We start from the raw sequence: 6,000 nt of genomic DNA, 5'->3' as shown, positions 1-6,000 counted from the left end.
TGTCTCTGGCGTAGGAGAATATTCTCCCTGAATTCCAGACTGTGCCTCCCACCCTCGAAGATTCTTAACTACAATAAAGAGGAATCCTAAATTAAAATTATTAAACAATACATTATTCAAAAAACAAGTGCTTGAACTGTTTCTAAAATTATAATCATGTAAATTCTTATTCTTTATTTTTTTCTGTCACTTTAACAATGTTGTATTCTTAACTTAGTATGTTTATGTATAGGCTATGGTATTGTTTTGTTTGTTTGTTTTTGTTTTTTTTTTCTTATTCTTTTTAAACTTTATGTGTAATTACATTTAACAGTTTTAATTAGATTATTATTATTATTATTATTATTATTATTATTATTATTATTATTATTATTATTGTTATTACTATTATTATTTTAATTATTTTTTTTCTTCTATCCAGTTTTCATTATTGGTCACACCCGACCTCAAGCATCTTGCTTTTTCGGATGTGGCCCAGTTACCTTGTATTTATACAATAATTTGTAAAATGTAGACTATTTGACTATGAGATTTGTAATCAATTTCGAATTTTGAAGAATATTCATACTATTACAATAGTATTGTAAAATCTTTGTTATTGTATGTAATTTTTGCTTGCAATAAAAAATCTTGTAATCTTAAAAAAATATATTATGTGCACAAGATTATATTTAAATTTGATATGACTTTTCAGTAACTAAATAAATTCTGTCATATAGATTGTCAGGCAGCTTTTCCTTGCAAATTGCTGTTTATTTATTTATTTATTTATTTATTTATTTATTTATTTATTTATTTATTTATTTATTTATTTATTTATTTATTTATTTATTTATTTATTTACGTACTTATTTATTTGGGGGATTTTAGGAAAGACTTGTTGGCGACACAATTCGCATAGTTGCAATCGTCATGGAGTGAAATTTAAATCGTCTGAATTTTCAGTCTTCATTAGTTCAGTTAAGAAGTCAGGTGTTCTGTGTTTTTATTAGCGTAGTTTTCAGTGTTAATTTTGTTTAGCAAATATAATAATTTCGTTACTAAATAGTTATAGCATATTATCCAAACCTGGTTTTCAGGTAAAGCTCCCTATGAAGCAGACTTGAATAATTTCAAGGGAAAAACTGCTTCGGGGTCGGGTATCGATCCCAGGACCCTTCGCTTAGCGCATGAATGTTCTACTCACTGAGCTATCCAGAACTACACCCGACGACACCGTCCCAATTTTTCCCTTTACCTTGAAAGCCAGATTTGCATAATATATAGGTACGTCACTGTAGGTACGTTGACAGAAAACCACAATTCAAGTCACGCAGAGTTTGTGTACACTCAAAGTTGGGTTTCTGGCGCCTTGTCAGCCCACTTAAGTTGTGTGGATATAAAGGGAAAAATTGGGACAGTGTCGGGTGTAGTTTCTGGGTAGCTCAGTTGGTAGAGCATTCGTGCGCTAAGCAAAGGGTCCCGGGATCGATACTCTGCGCCGGAACAATTTTTCCCTTGAAATTATTCAAGTTATAGCATATACACCAAATATAAACATTTCAGTGTACGATGGCAAAACGATAGACATTAGGTATTTACTTTTCTTTAAAAAAAAATGTATCGGGGAGTCATTTAAAGTGCATCCGTTGCATTTGACGAAGAAAATTCTTAATTGGCTTTAAATGAAAGCGAAATTTGTGAACCGGTAATTCCATCTGTATTACCTTCATCCAGCGCTTTTAGTAATGAGACAGTGAATAAAATGGTTGGACGCAAAATCACATATAAAAAACTTACTTACTTACTTACTTACTTACTTACTTACTTACTTACTTACTTACTTACTTACTTACTTACTTACTTACTTACTTACTTACTTACTTACTTACTTACTTACTTACTTACTTACTTACTTACTTACTTACTTACTTACTTACTTACTTACTTACTGGCTTTTAAGGAACCCGGAGGTTCATTGCCGCCCTTACATAAGCCCGCCATTGGTCCCTATCCTGAGCAAGATTAATCCACTATCTATCATCATATCCCACCTCCCTCAAATCCATTTTAACATTATCTTCCCATCTACGTCTCGGCCTCCCTAAAGGTCTTTTTCCCTCCGGCCTCCCAACTAACACTCTATATGCATTTCTGGATTCTCCCATGCGTGCTACATGCCCTGCCCATCTCAAAGTCTGGATTTAATGTTCCTAATTATGTCAGGTGATGAATACAATGCGTGCAGTTCTGTGTTGTGTAACTTTCTATAAAAAAAACTGTAGGAATACAAATAAGATTGGTTGTATTTTGATCGTAAGGGGTTGGTGCATTTTGTAAATTGTGTGAAATTCACACAGCTCTTAAAAAACAGATGGGGTATTCATATCAGTGCTCTTATAAACCTTAGGAAAGCTTCTGGAAGACGCATTCGTGTATTTTCATCGGTAATTACTACTTGTATTAAATTTACTATTCATTTTCACTGTTTCACATAACATCATTAACATATTTTCTAAGTTAACATTTATTGCTTCTTTTGCTGTCGGTCCTACCTCCCCCATTTTAGCTTAAATCCGATCAGGGGGAAAGGTCTGAATACAGCATTAGTTTTGAGGCATGCAACGACAGAGTTGTGACCTTAGTCTTATGATGGTTCTTTGTTATAATAGTTAGTGATATTAGGCCTACTCCATTCTGACCTTATGACCAGTGTGTTCCTCTAATTATGAATGCCTAATGTTGGTTCGTAATAGAATGTGCATAAAGTTAGGCGATGATCTCTGTCTACTTTCTTAGTATCATGTGCTTAAAATACGGTAATCAAATTGCAGACACAGACGGCTCCTGTAATAGACGATAATTGAGTGCAAATGAATACACTGCCTCGGTCGACTCTACAGCTCAAGATGAGTGCTCACGTAAGAAAACAGAGAACTTTGGAGAGAGAAGGAGAAGCGCTTTAAAAAGTGTACGTAATGTGTGCATGTGTACAGTATGTGTATTTATACTCGTGTATTGGTGGTTAGGTTTGTGGACTTGTGCTACAGCGTCAGTGGTGCAAGAAGGACATGCGGTAAATAGTATCTATCCATATACCCATTCATCCATCATATATCCATCTCTTCATTCATTCGCCATTTATCCATCCGTTCACCCATCTATTCATCAATCCATTCATCCATCTTTCCATCCATCCATCATCTATCCATCCACTCATCCATCTATCTACCCATCCATCATCTATCCATCCACCCATCCATCTATCCATCCATCCATCTATCCATGCACCCATCCATCTATTCATCCATCCATCTATTCATCCATCCATCTATTCATCCACCCATCCATCTATCTATCCATCCATCATATCCATCTATCCATCCATCATCTATCCATCCACCCGTACATCTATCCATCCACCTATCATCTATCCAACCACCCTTTCAGCTATCTATCCATCCATCTATTCATAATTATCCATCCATCCACCCATGCACCCATCATCTATCCAACCACCCTTTTCATCTATTTATCCATCCATCTATTCATTTATTATCCATCCATACACCCATGCACCCATCTATCTATCTATCTATCTATCTATCTATCTATCTATCTATCTATCTATCTATCTATCTATCTATCTATCTATCTATCTATCTATCTATCTATCTATCTATCTATCTATCTATCTATCTCTGTCTATCTCTGTCTATCTATCTATCTATCTATCTATCTATCTATCTATCTATCTATCTATCTATCTATCTATCTATCTATCTATCTATCTATCTATCTATCTATCTATCTAACTATCTATCTATCTATCTATCTATCTATCTATCTTTCTATCTATCTATCTATCTATCTATCTATCTATCTATCTATCTATCTATCTATCTATCTATCTATCTATCTATCTATCTATCTATCTATCCATCCATTATCTATTCATTCATCTATCCATACACCCATCCATTCATCCATCATCTATCCATCTATCTATCCATGCGCCCATCCATCTATCCATTCACCCATCTATCTATCTATCTATCTATCTATCTATCTATCTATCTATCTATCTATCTATCTATCTATCTATCTATCTATCTATCTATCTATCTATCTATCTATCTATCTATCCAACCATCAATCCATCCATCCATCTACCCATCCATCATCCATCCATCTACTTATTTATTTATTTATCCATCCATCCAACCACCCACCCACCCACAGATCCATTCATCCACCCACCCATCCACAGATCCATTCATCCACCCACCCATTCATAGATTCATTCATCCATCCACACATCTATTTATCCACCCACCCATTCACAGATTCATTCATCCACCCACTCATACACAGATCTATTCATCCACCCACCCATCCACAGATCCATTCATCCACCCACCAATCCACAGACCCATTCATGCACCCACCCACCCACATATCCATTCATCCACCCACCCATTCACAGATTCATTCATCCACCAACCCATCCACAGATCCATCCACCCACCCATCTACAGATCCAAATATCCCCAAAACCTCCTATCCATCTACATATCGTATTTATCCGTCTGTCCGTCTGTTCGCCTACACTTAAAAAAAAGAATACGCTTAGCTGACAATAAATCTTTAGCACGACTTCCTGCAGGAGGAAGGTGACGTTAAGAGGCCCATGTCTGGATTTAAGCCCCGCAAAAGGAACCTGTTTCTGACAGAGGGCTCCGGGCTAAATCTGCGGCCATTTCTCTCCCACGCAGAAATATTGAAGTAGCACAGTGGACCCATATACCAATGGTCTAAGTACTTGTGGAGTTGTCCTATCCTTTACTCCTCATTTTTATACCGTACTATTTCAGGTTACTACACACGTCAGGTAAATGTCTTCAAGACGGTCTCAGGGTAGTCCGATCCGTACAGAATACTACATGCACACGTAGGGCCATTGCTTGAAGGCCGCTTGACGAAAATCCTACTCTTAAGGCCAAAACTAATACATGAGGGACTCAATTTGTCCTAATAAAAGATTGGTTGCTACGCTCGGGATTTTAGCTACAAACAGCTCTCTCGCACACACTCATAAATTTGCATAAGGGGAACAGAAGCCCCCGCAGATCTTACCCTTGACGGGGATATGACAATTTTTTACAGTGAACAGTGAGTAATTAAGTATCAGGTCACTTAGGATCCTATTTTTTTTTCTTTTCTCTACGCCCGAAGGCTTGCACTGCAACCTGAGGTTTATTGTGCCGACCTCCTTATTGTTGGGATAATTGTTGAAGTCTTTAGGGCCGCATTCCTGTAAATATCGTAAGTCACTGGTTAGTAGCACCTATCGATTCAGCCATAACACTCAGGTCCGATAGAGTCCGCACGGAACAACCAAAGACGTCCCTCTGTGCTCCTGAGTTCTGCAGCCTCCTCAGAACGATGCCATCTGTTCGTAAATCACGTTACTACATTCTGCTGCATCCCATATTGACCTGAAGATCGCATTACTGTAAGTATCGTGTTTCATTATTTGGTGTCATCTGTCAATTCAGCTACACAGCACCCAAGTCCGATGCATTCCGCTATGAAAGTTTCTCCGTCCCCCTGGGACTCATGCAGTTCCCTCGGACAGATGGCATCTGCTGCATCTTTGGTCGACCTGAAACTATTGAAAGATGATAGATGTAGTTAATTTATGAAGACGAAATGAGTGCGTGGTCCAATTCTGCTTCATTTGTTTGAGAGAGGTAAACTTCGGGAAAAACCTCAACCAGGTAACTTGTCCCAACTAGGATTTGAACACGGACCACTCGCTTCACGGTCAAACATGCTAACCGTTATTCGACAGCGGTAAACACTTAGTACTCTTGCCTTATAAAGAAGCTTTGGGATGGGATATGGATGGTTGGATAATTGTTGCCTCACTGATGTGTACTGTATGACGTCTAATGTAGATCTGTGAGGTGCGGTAGATAACGATAAGAAGTATGGTATACTGTAAGCTTTAGAAGGCTG

This window comes from Periplaneta americana, chromosome 7, assembly GCF_040183065.1.
Source record: "Periplaneta americana isolate PAMFEO1 chromosome 7, P.americana_PAMFEO1_priV1, whole genome shotgun sequence".
Classification (NCBI taxonomy): domain Eukaryota; kingdom Metazoa; phylum Arthropoda; class Insecta; order Blattodea; family Blattidae; genus Periplaneta; species Periplaneta americana.
Note: the sequence above shows the minus strand (reverse complement) of the source record.